We start from the raw sequence: 16,703 nt of genomic DNA on the forward strand, positions 1-16,703 counted from the left end.
AGCCTCCACGGGCTGTTGCACCCAGGCATGCCCTTGTGTAAAACAAATTTAAAGGGGAACTTGTGTTTTTGTAGTGCTAAAGGCTGCGATCCCATCCCTGTGGGGCAGACTCCCATCAGTATGGTTGAAAGGGGATGCATCAAAACCAGAAGAATTGTCCAGAGAAAATATGTATAATAACGTATTAACATTTATTTGAAATGATACAAAAATTGAAAAAATAGTCAATTAATCACAAATTATTAAACACTATTATAAATTCTAAACACAGCAGAACAGCAGCATGATGTGCCTAAAGTAGGCAAAAAAATCATCAGACACACTTTCCATTCATGGTGCAACATTCAAACACGATTCAACAATCAGTGGCATTCATCCAAATTGCTAAAAGACAAAAAGACAATACTAAAAACATATGAGGAGAAACAATTCATAACTTCTCCCCACAGGTACATTAATTATTTTTGTATTTATAAAACACACAATAGAATTTATTAGAACACAATCTATTGTAAAGGTGGATCACAAAAAAGAAATATGAGGATCTCATCCCTTTAAGGTTTTTCTCAACCGGTTTCGACGTGGGGTGTTGGTTTAAACAACGTCTTCATCAAGAGGAACATGTAACCATACTGCAAAAAACACACAAGAACATGGCTATATAATAATACATAACAAACCTTTTCAAGTGCAAACTGCCTGCAGACTAAAAATAATAAGGCTTCTAGAAAGCCTAGATTTTACAAAAATGGACATGGGAGCCAAATATACCGCAGTGAGAGTTGGTATACTGACACCCCTAAACAACACAGTTGAACCCCAGAGCAAAGGGTTAGTGACACCCAAACTAGAGCCATGCTAAGTGGTGGTGAACCGACAGAACCAGAGAGAACCTGCAGCAGTATGAAAAGGCCAGTGCCAAGACCACTCAGAGAATGTTGACATAATGACCTGGTATGCAACCAGCTGCTGTGTTCGACAAATAAAAGAATTGGAGGATTCTCAACTCCACTGATCTCAATCTCCAGAAACCATTATTTGCTTTAAAAAAAAGCAAAATGTTGGGGCAGAAACTCAGTCGTGCCACCAGACTACCTCTACGTATCAATCAGGTTAGAGAAACCAACTTCAACCAAGTTAAAGGCCACTCACTATCCATGCATTTCATGTGTAGCCTCTAAATTTTCTAAAAAAATGACAGACTTTTCCGACAATGGCAGTACTTGGGAATTATGTACATTCACTTCTTGCAGAAGTAAGAATGTAGTGTACGTTATTCAAAGTTCATGTCAATTGTTCTATGTAGGTAAAACCTCTAGGGAAGTCCACCTGCGAATTAATGAGCAGCGCTCAAAAATTAGAACGCGTACACTCTCTGCACCATTAGTTATTCACTGTGTTGAAATGGGACATGACCCACATTCATTAGCATGGTTTTGTATAGAGAAAATCTTTGCTGATGGGCCAGTGCAAATGGCTAATAAATTGGCCTACAAGGAACAAATGTGGATTTTCAATCTAAAAACACTCCACAAAGGCCTTAATAAGCTGGAATCGTGGGATTTCAATACCAATTAGTGGGTTGAGCCATTCTGTTTTAAAACTGTTCACATTCCATTTTTGAGATTTGGCCCTGTGTGGCTATTTTGGTACTACTGGTATGCCTTTTTATTTATTTAAACCTACCTGTGCGCTTTAGCAGTTTTCTTCTCTGCAGGTTTTCATTAATTATCATCTCCTTGTATTTTTTGCAGTATTTTTTGTATTTTTTGCAGTTCTTGCATAAGCCTCATCTGTAATATTGGCCAGGCCCATGGAGAGTACAGGACAGACATTGGTTCTTCTCTAGTGTTTATTCTTGCACTTTGTAAGACCATTCATTTTTTCACCATTTCACGTCTGTATCAAACATAGGCGGTCCATTCTTCTTTCTTTCTTTAAATTATCGAAAGCGTGGGCGTACCCACGCAGGCGCTTCCCCATCCTAATGGATGATGTGCACCTAACCCATCAATCATTATTTAACTTACATAAACTCACAGTTCCTCCCACCTCCCCGTCTGCCTCACAAAATCCAACAACACACTGCTCTTCTTCCTGCCACTCACCCCGTCACCTCCCAACAAAGCCTTCCCACTCAACTCAGCCACACCCAGCGCAGACATCCGAACTCTCATCAATTCTCTTTCTGCAACATGTCTCTCACATGTAAGTAGAAAATGTCCCACTGTCTCAGGCACCCCACACACCGCACAGTCCCTCGACTCTCGCTTCCCCACTCGGAACAAACAATCATTCAGTCCCACATGCCCTATCCTCAATCGATTCAGCATCACCTCCTCCCCCCTTCTCCATTCCAGACTTCCCGCATCAACCTTCTTCGACACTTTCCCACGAACACCAAACATCCACCTGCCCTTCACCCCACTCACCCACCTCTCCTGCCACTCATCCATGACCCGTCTCACCATCACAGCCTTCACCTCGTCCACACTCAAAGGCAACCTCACATCAACCGCTTCCCTTCTCATACCCTCACCCGCCGCCCGATCCACCAACTCATTACCCAAAATGCCACTTTGACTGGGGACCCACGCCAACTCCAGATTCATCCCCCCACGCACACACCGATCAATCTTTCTCCTGATATCCAAAATCACATCCTTCCTATCACCATCCCCTGCCACAATCGCCTGCAACCCACTCAATGAATCTGAAAACACCACTACCTTCTCAAACCTCAACTCGCACACCCTATCAATCGCCAATGCAATCACCACCAACTCAGCCGTACAAATTGACACATTGTTCGTCAGACGCCCCACTTTATACTCAACAGTGCTTTCCAAATAATACGCCATATCCACTCTCCCAGACACCGGATCCTTTGAACCATCCGTGAACACCCTGCATCCTTCCTTCCCTGCCACATACGCCTGACCCAAAGCTTTGATTTCACCCCGCAATCCCCGCTTCTTTGACACCACACTCGCCAACTCCAAACACACCTTAGGAGACCCCATCATCCACATCGGACATCTCACAAAATCCATATCCGTCACAGCCATCAACTCGCCCACTCCCCACTTTACCCCCTTCTCCCACATGTGAAACCCCAGAGTGCCCCCTTTCCTCCTCCACCGGTCCCCATAATAGTCAAACCTCCAATTATACAGCAAACATTCACGCACCGGATGAGCCACACTCTTCGCACTGCACTTCACCCACCACCTCATATTCAACACATCTCTCCTCCTCCCCCAACGGCATCTCCCCCACAAATACCTGAACCGCATTCACTGGAGAGGACCTCATCACACCCGAACACACCCTCAATGCCCTCGCCTGCACCCTATCCAATTGCAACTTCTGACTCACTGTGAAACCGACTGCCACTTGACATCCAAAATCTAACACACTCAAAATCAACCCCTTATACAACATTCGTAAACACTTCTGTTGCGCACCCCACTCTTTCCCAGTCACCGCCCGCAACAAATTCAGCCTGCATTTACACTTATCCACCACACCATCCACTTGCACATTCCAATTCAACTTTCTATCCAGAATCACCCCCAAGTACCGAAATTCCTCCACGCTCTTCACCCTCACACCTTTCAAAACCAAGTTCAACTCCTGCTGCACTCTTCTCCTCGAGAACACCATAGTCACGCTTTTACCCACACCACTCTTCCATGCGTACTATCGCAGCTTGCAACCGACTCTGCACCAACAACAAATTCCGCCCTCTTACCCATACCACACTATCATCTGCGAAGAAATCCACCTGACACCCGATTCCTGCCAAAGCCCGAATCAACCCATCCATCATCGCATTAAACAGCATTGCACTAATCACACTTCCCTGTGGCGTCCCATTTTCCATCTTCCATACTTCAGACAGCACCCCCCGCACTCTCACCTGAAAGGTCCTATCCGCCAAAAATGCCCTAATCCACCAAAACGTTCTCCCCTTCACACCCATCTCCAACAATCTCACCAACAACCCATTCTTCCACACCATATCATACGCCTTCTCCAAATCCAAAAAGAACGCTCCCACCAACTCTCCATCACATAATGCCTCCTCCACCCCAGTCACTAATCTCACTACAGGATCAGCCACTGACCAATTCCTCCTGAACCCACTCTGAAAGTCACTCAAACATCCATTCGACTCCAAATAAAACCCCAATCGCTCAACCACCATCCGTTCCATAACCTTACACAACACAACAGTCAACGCAATCGGCCTATACGACTTACACTCCGTAGAAACCTTGCCACCCTTCAAAATCACCACCACAATCGCTCTTTTCCACAACTTCGGCAAAACTTCCCTCTTCCAGATCTCATTGAACAGCGCTAATACCTCTGACTTACATTCTACAGGCAACTTCTCCAAAAATACATACATAACTCCATCTACCCCTGGGCTAGACCACTTCCCCTTCCGAATCGCTCCATCCAACTCCACCATTGAAAACGGAACCTCATATTGCTCCTCCCAAGGCCCAACATTTGCCAACACCTCCCGCATCTCCTCCTCTACCACACCCATTTGTAGCCTCACTGCTTCTGGAAAGTTCCCCGAACTGTGCACCCCCGCAAAATACTCCCCCAACAAATTTGCCTTATCCCCATCCTCACTAATTACCTCTTCTCCTTTCAACAACACAGACATACGACCCTGCGGCCTCATCAATCCGGACATCCTCTTGAACTGTTTCCAAACCTCACCCACACCAGAATCACTCCCCAGGGTCCCACAATAGCCCCTCCAATATACTCGCTTTCTTTCCCTAATCACTCTCTGCACCACCGCCTTAGCCTTCTTGTATGCCATCAGATCCACCAACATTCCCGTTCTCACCGCCCTACCCCCTAGCCTTCTTCCATGCCGCCACTGCTCTTGAACATTCCACCGACCACCATGGAACCTTGTTCTTCCCACCCTTCCCCTTCTCCGGAATTGCTGCCACAGACGCTGCTCTCATTCCCTGCACCAGATGCTCATTCCAATCATCCACCCCCCATCTCTTCCCCATGGAACAATCAAATCCTGACACATTCCCTTATACACCTCCCAATCAGCCTTCCTAAAATTCAACCGACTCCCAGACAAACGTGACCTGATCCCTACCTCACCCCTCACAGTCACCAAAATAGCAGAATGATCACTCCCCATGTCCCCATCCACACGCACCTCCCAATCACATTCACCCGCTATTGCAGCAGTCACCCAGGTCAAATCCAAGCACGACAACTTCCCAGTCCTCACATTCAACCGCGTACCCGAACCATCATTCAGCAATGCCAGACTCAATTCATCAGCCATGTCCTCCAACAGTTCCCCATTCGTATCTGTTCGATCACTACCCCACAACGTGTTGGCACTGTTAAAATCGCCACACAAAACACAAGGTCCCACATGTCCCCTTATCACTCCAGACAGCACACCCACTTCCACCACCTCACACGGATTATAATAATTCAGCACCAATACTTCCGATCCTCCTACCCGAATCCCTGTCCCAATCGCCTCTACTGCTCCATCCACCACAATCTCCCTTGCAACCAACCCCTTTCGAACCGCTAGAGCCACACCCCCCCCTCTCCCCTCCAACCTATCCTTACGAAACAACTCAAAACCCGGAATCACAAACCTCAGATCACCCCTCAACCACGTCTCCTGAATACAAACCACATCAACATTCAGTTCCCCACACAACACCGCTTTCAACTCCTGTCCATTCCTCAACAAACTCCTCGCGTTCCACTGCAAAATCCTCATGCCGGCACCCCACTCTGCTTCCGCATTTCAGCAACCACCTTAAACACATCCTCTTCCACCACATCCACAACACTCAAATACCTCCTCCCTGCTTCCACCACTCCTTTCGTAAGATCTGACACACTGATAGACACATTCCCCTGAACCAACTCCAGCACACTCACTATGAAGCACATAAACTCAGTTTTCGGGACAATCACCATTTCTACGCCTTTCACCTCACCCACCACTTTCTTCCTTCCCACAGCCTCATCCACCACCAACTCTTTCGCACTCACCTCACTCACTACCTGTGCCGGTTTCACCTTTGCTACAGCCTCCGCATAAGACAAACCTTCCGCCGCCCTCACCTGAACCACCTCTCTTGCCACCCTGTGACTCTCACACCCCCTATACGCGGAAGAATGCCCCCCCCCACAATTCACACACTTCTCCGGGGTCTCCATCTTACATTCCTTAATATCATGATCTCCACCACACCCCCCACAGTGTCTCTCATTCCTGCATACTCTCGCCACATGACCAAACTGTTGACATTTATAACATCTCAAAGGCAACGCTACATAAACTTTCACAAGGAACCTCTGATATCCCAACTCCACCACTTCCGGACACTCCGTCCTTGCAAACTTCACTGCCACAGTCTTAGACACCACATCCCCATGTGCATCTCTCCTCCCCATCCTCCATGCTTCCACCACCCCCACATCCGCCAATTCCTTTTCCACCTCAGACATATTCACAGACACTGGCACTCCATACAGCACTCCCTTACACGACACACCACTTTGGTCAATCACTCGCACCGCATGCCTACCCAGACAACGCACCTCCAGAATCTTAGCCTTGCTACCAGCATCCGTCCCCTCCACCAACAACTGGCCCCCAGCCACCACTAGCACCCAAGTAAAATCCCCCACAGCCGCCTTCACCCATCTAGAAATTTCCAACGGATTCACCCCCAGAAACGTCTTCTCTCGACTCTCAGGCTTCAACACCACCTTCCACACACTGTCACATTGCATCCTCTCTTCCCCAGACACACCGCTCCCTGAGGCTTCCAGCCCCTCCAAAGCGCACTTTCCCTGAATCCCCGACCCAGAATTGCCCCGGACCATCCCCCCTCCGAGGAGACCTGCTGCGCTGCTGTCCCTTACTTCCCTCCTTCCCCCCTCCACAGGAATAGGTTTAACTGTCGGCTTCCTCCCCCTCTTTGCCTCTTCCTCCACCCCCCCCCTTCTTTCCATCCTTCCCTTTCCCCTTACCCATTCTTACCACCTCCTCCAAGCACACTTGCTCCTTGCATCCATCTCGAGAGTCCGCTCCTCCTCCTCGAGCCCAGCACCCTCCACTCAGTCACCGCTCCGCCCTGCCTGGGTCCGCCTACTCTGAGTGTCTCCTCTCGCAATCTCTATCCGCTCACATGAGGAGTGAGCACCTCACTTCCGGTCATGCCACGACTCGAGCAATCACAAGAGGAGTGTGTGTCTAGTAATGCCTTAGGCGGTCCGTTAATAGCTTACTTCTTTTCCTTTCATGTCTTGCGGTCACGTGAGCGCCACTGACGTCTCCGGCGCACTTCCGTGCTCGGAGCCATTCGGGCATTCGTTTAGCCATTATAAGTCCTTCCAGCACGTCTTTCCGCTGTAGCTATAATCCATTTGCATGTAACTTTAAGCGCATGCGTGGCGTGCACGGAGCACCTTCTTGCAGTACAGAGATTTATTCTTCCCATTTCTCCTAGAGACTGCACGCATTTAGACACAGTGAGTTCCTTATGCTTGGGCGGCCCTGTTGGGTATAGATTCTGCCTGCTTTCCAGCTTTCTTGCCCCATATAAAGATTTTTCACGTCTTGTAGCTGGGGCCCCATACTTCTCGGACCACATTAGGCGCTAAGCAGGCTCTCGCCACAAGTGCCCAGCCACATCGTTTGGGCTCAGTTTTTGCTCTAATTTAGTGCATCTTGTCCCTTTTTGAATGTTATGGCCTAACTATGTATGAGCCCCCGTGCATGTTTGCTCTACTTGTTGCTGGCCCTTGTTTTCAATTTCCTGCGAGGGACGAGGATTCATAATTGTATTGTTTCCTTTTTTATTGGAGTTTTGTTTTCATTGTATTTAACATCGGAGAGTGCAACACTAACTGGCGCTTTGGGGGGGGGGGGGGGGGGAGTAGACAAGCCCTGACAGATTCGGCCTTGTCTACTTCCATCAAGCAATTGCTGCTTTGGACTTTTTTGAGTCAAATAGAGATCCCATAAGGTGAGGCCTTGTTTACTCTATTCTTACATAACTGTTGCGGGGTCCCTATAGTTGAGGTCTCTAACTTCATGGTTTGGCTCATTTAGATCCTGTTACTGATTGGGACACAGTTTGAAGTCTCGCTGGGAGGCCGCCCCAATTCTTTTATTTGTCGAACACAGCAGCTGGTTGCATAGCAGGTCAGTATGTCAACATTCTCTTAGTGGTCTTGGCACTGGCCTTTTCATACTGCTGCAGGTTCTCTCTGGTTCTGTCGGTTCACCACCACTCAGCACGGCTCTAGTTTGGGTTTCACTAACCCTTTGCTCTGGGGTTCAACTCTGTTGTTTAGGGGTGCCAGTATACTAACTCTCACTGCGGTATATTTGGCTCCCATGTCCATTTCTGTAAAATCTAGGCTTTCTAGAATCTTATTATTTTTAGTCTGCAGGCAGTTTGCACTTGAAAAGGTTTGTTATGTATTATTATATAGGCATGTTCTTGTGTGTTTTTTGCAGTATGGTTACATGTTCCTCTTGATGAAGACGTTGTTTAAACCAACACCCCACGTCGAAACCGGTTGAGAAAAACCTTAAAGGGATGAGATCCTCATATTTCTTTTTTGTGATCCACCTTTACAATAGATTGTGTTCTAATAAATTCTATTGTGTGTTTTATAAATACAAAAATAATGAATGTACCTGTGGGGAGAAGTTATGAATTCTTTCTCCTCATATGTTTTTAGTATTGTCTTTTTGTCTTTTAGCAATTTGGATGAATGCCACTGATTGTTGAATTGTGTTTGAATGTTGTACCATGAATGGAAAGTGTGTGTGATGATTGTTTAGCCTACTTTAGGCACACCATGCTGCTGTTCTGCTGTATTTAGAATTAATAATAGTGTTTAATAATTTGTGATTAATTTACTATTTTTCAATTTTTGTATCATTTCAAATACATTTTGATACGTTATTCATAGGACAATATTTCTGGTTTTGATGTTATAATAATACTCTGGTCCAGAGGCTAGAGTTTTCTTTTCCTGCATCTTTAAGCTTTTGCATGAAAGGGGTGCAAAATAGGAGTACATTTGAAAATTGCAATTTCCCACTCCGCCACTTGTAAACACTCTGCTTGGTCAGCAGTTTTGTTCTTGCTTGTTGGAATGTACTCCACTTATCAACTTTTTAAACATGTGAAAAGACTATTTATACTTGAACTACACCTGAATTCTGTGTTGTACAAAAATTGTGACAGAGCAGCGTGCTTTGTCTAGCATGGATTTTTTCTTAATTTCATAGTTTTATTTCCAGTACATACTGTGGGGTCTTTAAACACAACTCACCATTCTCAGAAGAGCTCAAATGTACATCCATGGAAAGAGAGTATGGACACCTATCTGCACACTATCTGGAAGTATGCTTGTATCCATATCATATCACAGCCGGTCAGATAGCACAGCGAGTAGAGCGCTTGCTTTGACATCCGCGCAGAGACTGCTGATGCAGGTTCGAATCCGGCAGGGCCAAACTCAGACTTTCATCCTTCCGAGATCGATAAATGAGCACCAGGGGTAATAAAAAGAAGTGCTCAGGTGCCTCTATATATGCTAAACAAAATATATATATATATATGTATGTCTGCTGGGCATGTGCACACCTTCTCTATGATATAAACTACTGTTTCCCAATGGTACCAGTTACATTTCATTGGGGAGATATTTGTAGTGAGTTGACACTAGTCTCCAGATCTTATGGTCCTGAAGCGTGTGAAGGCCATTGTTTGTATTTACTTGTTTGCTGAACTTGCCTCCACCTGCTGAGCTCCATAAAAAGCTTTCCGCTATCAGACAGTCTACTCTAGAAATAGGCCTCACCTGTTAAGCAAACAATGGCACAATATGTACGGGCATAAGCAAATACAACATACACTGAAAGAATCTCACTCTTAATAGCATACTTTTTTCTTTAACAAAGGTTTTTCTTTTACTATATAAGGCTACACCACCTATCATGGCTCTCTACATATGGTCTCTGTGCTGTCTCCTTTCTCTTCTTCTCCCATTAATGGTGGCACCCGGCGGCAGGCCCTCCTGGCTTGCTTCCACTCCTCTAAGGTCATCATTAATGTTTACGTGAATGGTACCGTCTTGGTCCAAGGCCCTCAAGCCAACCTCCTCCTCTTTGATAGACGCGTCCCGTGCCTCATCAATTTCCTTTCTTCTCCTGCTGTCCCCTCACTCACCTCCATGCCTCCCTCGCCTCCCCCTGCTGTCTCCTGCTTGGCTACCTTGCCCTGTCCTCCTTCCACTTCTGCCCCCCTCAGGATTCTTCTACACATCTACCCTACTCTAGGAGTACCTCTTTGTACCCCTCCCCGGAAGTCTCTCAAGGACGGCAACCTTCTCCATATTGCCACTCTAAACTCGTGCTCAGCTGTCAAACACTCCTCTGACATCTGCCGCTTCCTGGAGGAACTTGACCTTGATGCCCTCTGTTTCACTGAGACATGGTTCACGGCTAGCTCTGTCACGAACTTTGACACTCTCCTCCCTGATGGCTACAAGATCCTCTCCGCTCCCAGATCCAACCGTTCCGGAGGGGGTGTAGCCCTGATCTTCCCTGAATGGATTCCTATCTCTGTCATTCCTACGCAGGCCTACTCCTCTTTTGAATGCCTCGTCTGCAGGCTTTCTCTCTCTCCTGGCCATTCCCTTACTGTGGCTACCATCTATCGGCCACCTGGTCAGATCTCTGCCATCCACTCTGAGTGGGCTGACCTCTCCTCTTCCCTCCTGTTCTCAACCACTCAACTCCTCCTTCTTGGATTCTTCAACATCCACCTGGATGTTTCCTGTCCTTCCACTGGACTCTTTCTTGACCTCTGCGACTCTCTCTCACTCTCTATTCTCCCCTCTGGCCCGACTCACTCTGCAGGGCACACTCTGGATGTTTTGATCCCTGCAGAGCTTCTCCTTTCTATCCACCTCAGCACTCCTCTCTTCTGGAGTGATCATTTTCTCCTTTCCTCCCATCTCACCCTCTTTAGCCCTCAGGCCAAGCCAACTCCAGCACTGCCACCTAACTTCTCGGTTATCCGACTCATGAAGCGTGTCAGTTGAGTCTTTCGCACCCCCTCAGTCTGCCACTTGGCTGACTCACACCCCGACACATCCCTTTCCATGCTCCACTCTGCTATATCTGATACTCTCGATGTTCTTGCCTCCGTCATGAGGATCCGCTTGAAACCCAAAGCCAAGTGCAACCCTTGGTACGACTCAGACCTCGTCACCCTTAAACGCAGGTGCAGGTGGCTGAGAGGAAATGGTGTGCATCCTCTGACAAACTGGCCTGCCGCCTGTTGCAAAGGCAATACCGGCTCTCTGTTCCCACCAAGAAGAGAGCCCACATCCAAGCCTGCGTCTCCGTGGCATCTAGCCACTCGGCCGAACTCTTTCAAATCTGAAAGGAGCTGGCCAATCCTGCTGCAGTCGCTACCTCTCCTGTCCCCACCCAGGCCCTCAGCACAGCCCTGGCTTCTCATTTCACCTCTAAAACTCAGGACATCCTGTCCTCTCTCTCTTCCTCTCCCCCTCCTCCCTCTATTCCCTGCTCTTCCTCTGGCCCTTCTGCGGCCACCTCTCCTCCATCCTTCTCTGCCTTTCCCCTGTTCTGCTCAGACAAGGTTTCTAGACAAGTCCGATCTATGAAAGTCTCGTCAAATCACCCCTGTTCCTCCAAAAACATCAAGGACCACATTGACACCCAGGCTCCTGCTATGGCTGATTTCTGCAACCACTCCTTTGTCGCTGAACTCTTCCCTTCCCTACTGAAGCACTTCTGTCATGATGCCTACCCCCAGGCATCCGGACCAAGCCCATCAGCCCCGGGAGCAGGCATCTAGACATTTAGTAAAACCTCAGCAGCCCCGTCTAGGGGCTATCTGGGTTCAGTCCTGGCGCCTTAGGCGCCAGGCTCATAGTAGGAATCATTCCTGGCGCCTAAGGCGCCAGGCTCATAGTCATTACTTACCTCAGGCAGACTATGCTGCAAATGACTCCAATCCAACATGAAGCCTGAAAGGGACTATTTTTCTACAGGGACTACTTTTTACTCGGGTGTGGTTCTAGGGACTTCTTACCTGAGACTACTTTTGAGGCTATTTAAACCACACCCGACCAGCAACACACGCTTTGTGTTATTCTGCATCCAGCAGCGTGACACTCACCGTGCCTGCAGCCTGCATCCAGTCTTCTGCCACGCCCGCCTAGAATCCGGAGCTCCTAGAACAAAGAGGAAAGAAAGGGACAAGGTTAGAAAACAAACTTATTTCTATTCCACACCTGATTCTGGATCCATCTTGTCTCCGGACCTGTAAAGAACATAATTTCTGCACGCGCCGCACCTCCAGCTGCAGCGCCGGGCCATACTCACCAGTCTTCACAGCATCCTTTGGGTCGGCGCTGCCTCCATCATTTCTTCGCCGAACTTCGGCACCTAGGAGACAAAAGAAAACCACAAGGTGAGCCGAGGGAACCAACAAATATAATTCTTACCACCATAGACTTACCTGATTTACCACTGGCGGCATCCTTTTGTGACTCTACATATTTTCACGTGCCGCATCTGTAAAGAGAGACAAAACAACACATTTTCCTCGTGCAACATTTACTGGACGGCGCCGGGTAATACAGACTCTTACCTGAGCGCCACCAGCTGCCACAAGAGCATCTTTTCACGAGCCAGCTGCAAGACAAGAAAGGAAGGGGGGAACAAGAGTGAACATAGGACATATTTAACTCTATGAACTTAATACTTACTGGTCCTCCAAGGAACCTCAAAGTCCATACTCTCCGGAACTCTCCCGAGCCTTCAAACCAGTGAAGTAACTGGAATCGACGCGCCCCTGCAAATCCATGCAGGATGGAGAGCTCATCTTTCAAGAATATAAGGTGACATTGCTGTGAGGGCATTTCAGAGGTGATTAGTTGGGGAGGACTGTGGGGTGCCATCACTTGAATCCACAAGTGGCTAAATCCATCTCTCCACTTGCAGGAGAATATTTCTACGGGTTAAGCAGACAAGATTAGGAGAGCAGATCCAGTCAGTCATCGCTGCACTGCGCATCATGTGGGTGGAGACCGGAGCTGTCCGGGTCCGACCGACGCTCCTGTGGGAGCCAGGTGAGCGTAACAACTTCCTTGTGCACCCTCTTCTTAAAAAAACCCTCTGCCGACCCTTCCTGCCAGGCTAATTATCGTCCAATGGCCATCTCCCAGCTTAATCTTCACACTGGATCTGTTGGTTGTCTCCATGACCATCAGTCTGGCTTGCTCGCCTGAACATCCACGAAGACCTGCTCTCCAACCTCAATTCCAACACCCACTGTGTCCTCATCTTACTTGATCTCTCTTCTGCCTTTGACACGGTCAACCATGCCATCCTGGTCAACTGTCTCTATGATAACCTGGGTATCACCAATAGGGCCCTTGCTTGGCTGACCTCCTTCCTCTCCGATTGACCCTTCCAGGTCCAACTTGGGTCCTTCCTCTCCTCTATCTCTACCTTTGGTGGTCCCCAGGGGTCTCACCTCTCTCGCTGGCTGTGCAATCTATACCTGGCACTTCTTGCCCACCACATTGCCGCTCTCTGCCCCAACTTTCAGTGCTATACGGATGGCACTCAACTCGTCTTCATGCTCCCTTCCGACACCTCTTCTCCTTCTCTCATCTCTGACTCTCTGTCCGCCATCCAGGAGTGGTGCGCCGCCAATGATCTCTGCCGAGATTCTCCTCATCGGCACACCTGCTCCCTCCTTTCCTGTTACTGAATGGCCGGCCTCTCTCCCACCTGTGAGGCAAAAAACACTGGGGTCATCTTCGACTCCACACTTTTCATTCTCTCCTCACATCTCTGGCGTCTCTAAAAAGTCACACTACCAGCCGCACCTCCTCGGAGGTATTCTCCCTTTCCTCTCCTTCCCCCAGAAGCTCACGGTCTCCAGAGCTCTGGTTGTCTCTAGGCTGGACTACTGCAAAAGCCTCTCTCTAAATCTGCTTACATCTACTCTTCGCCCTCTGCAGCTGATCCAAAACAGGACTGCAAGACTTGTCCTTGGCCTCAAGCCCAGGGATGGTATCTCTCCAGGACTGAAATCTCTGCACTGGCTCCCAGTGGCGGCGAGGATTAAGTTTCAAACCCTCTGCATTGTCCACAAGGCCTTCTGGGGCCTGGGACCATCAATACCTTCAACTCTCTCTTCCTAAATATCTTCCCTCCCGAGCTCTTCACTCATCTGCCTCCAACTCCCTCAGGGTCAGTCGCTTCTCCAAGCAACAAGTTGGTGGTAGACCTATTTCTTCTGCTGGGGCCTCCTGCTGGAACAGCCTCCCTGCCTCTCTGAAACTTGAGGAGAACCATCTGCGGTTCCGTAAGCACCTCAAGACCTTCCTCTTTGCTTCTGCTTTCTCTCCTCCTCTCCCCTGCTGTTCTCCTGGCTGAATCTGAAACTGCACTGGTTACCTGGCTACCCTCTGATCTCGGACCCAGGTCCCCTCCCCACCAGTTGCACACCTGCACTGCCCCCCTGGCAATTCTTTCACTCAGTTTCACTCAGGGACTGTTCTGTATCCCTACAGCCCCTACTAGCACTTGACATCAGATGTCTGCACTTACCCTTGCACTTGCCACCAGCTGTCCGCACTTTTATTTAATGTCCTTATTTATCTTACTGTTATCCTGTGTACTGCACTGTCCCCTCCCTTTCCCCCTGCACTTTCCCCCTTCCCCCCATCCCCTGCACTTGCGCGATCTCAATGTCACCTGGCATGGTAGGATCGCTGTCTCTGTCCTCCCTCTGTTTCCCCTCCCTTGCCTCGTCGCGCCTTGAAACACTTGTGTATAGTAGCATTATAAATGCCATTTCATATCATATATCATTGGGACGGCAGAAGCATGCTGAAGGCATGGGTTACCTAATAGCTGGAATAGGTACTATGCTGAATTATGATGAATCCTCAAGTTATCCCTTCTGATCGGAAATGTGGTTCATGACACATCAGGTACTTTTTCCCTAATGAATCATGAGCAGGTAGTCTTGCACACTATGATACTACAGAATCCCATGGCCTAAGACACAATAGGGGCTCATTTTCGAATTCCCAGTTATTTGATGGCAGGGACATGTTACGTTTAGACTTCAATGTTGGCTGGTCACCTGCTGCCAAATATTCCTCATTTGCACAGTGGATTGCAAAAGGGCAGGTCATTACTCCGGTGTGAAAATGAAATAAGGCTTTCACACGTTTTGTTTCTGGTACACCATTGTAGCTCCAATGTTAGCCTCCAATGGGGGGATTAAGTGCCCTGGTTGGTTCGTAATGCTGTACACTTACCCCTGTCCTTTCAGATAACAAAGCTGATATCGCCCATGTCCGAAGCCCAGCTGGCATCTTCCAAAGAGAAAGCTCATAAAGTGTTTGGTCTCTTTGGAATTGGCTCATTGGATCAATTGGATAACAGGGGGTCTGTGATTTACTTATATTTGCAATACTACGCAAGGTATTTCTTTGTTCTTACTCAGGAAACAATGAAATGTGGAATTAAAAACCCTGCAAATACTTTGCAGGTTCAGAAATGATTGTTATTTATGAAAGCAAGGATCAAAATTGATATTGGATAAGCAGGGACTAAAAGTATCCAGCATTATCAAGTGGCCGGGAGCTACCACTGGGGAAGCTAATACATAGCTTTCCTCAAATCGAACTTCCACATGAGATGCAAACATAGCATTGTGTCCATTATGACCCCTTATGCTTTATATGTTGTGCAGATGTGTCCTAATGTTTATTTATAGATTGTCCCAAAACAACAGAGTTAAATTCACATAGGTGTGTTTGTTCGACATCAGTCGGCCTGGGGAGCCAAAAGGCAACACGCAGGTGCTAAATAGCTCCCAGTTTCCCTCAATTTCGAACCCTGTGAAATTGTCAGTGGAAGTGTTTAAGAGATATGATGATTGTTATTTAAATCTGACGATCCGCTATGTTTAAAACATGAATAAGGCCACTTGGAAAAGAGCCTCAAAGGGAGGTTGCCACTGAAAACAATAGGGGCACCTACTGTGGACTAACTAGGACTCGAAATGTATCATCATAGACCACCCTTGACCATACCCATTCAGATTTCTGACTTTACATACCCTTTGCAAGACATTGGAACTTCCCTATTCCATTTCACTAACTACATATCCCATAATGCACCTTTTGACAGTTCTCATAACCTGGCTATTCATATAAAGCAGTTGGAGAACTGCAATTCCAGAAGCTCTACAGGTCAGTGCTGCTTTCACTTTCCGAGGTCCAAAGAGGAAGGAAGCAGATTACCTTCAGGTGTGGTGCACCAGATGCTGCTAACCACAGGATGTATCAGTATGTAAGCAGCTGCCAGCAGGAGCACAGTGCTCTTGCATTGAGCTTGTGTCCTGTCTTTCTGGCTGAGAACCGTTGCTTCCTGCTGTGGCTTGGTGCTGCTGTTTCCAGACCCTATTCTTTTTCCAGCCCACTTTTCTCTTCTGTTTCCAGACTGTGCTCCTGTTCCAACCCTCTGCTTGCAACACTATGCCTTCTGCTGTGCTCCATCTGCAGTTCCCCCGCTCCTCTGCCTAGAA

The sequence above is a fragment of the Ambystoma mexicanum genome, chromosome 13, assembly GCF_040938575.1.
Source record: "Ambystoma mexicanum isolate Mex_15411 chromosome 13, UKY_AmexF1_1, whole genome shotgun sequence".
In the NCBI taxonomy this organism is placed as follows: domain Eukaryota; kingdom Metazoa; phylum Chordata; class Amphibia; order Caudata; family Ambystomatidae; genus Ambystoma; species Ambystoma mexicanum.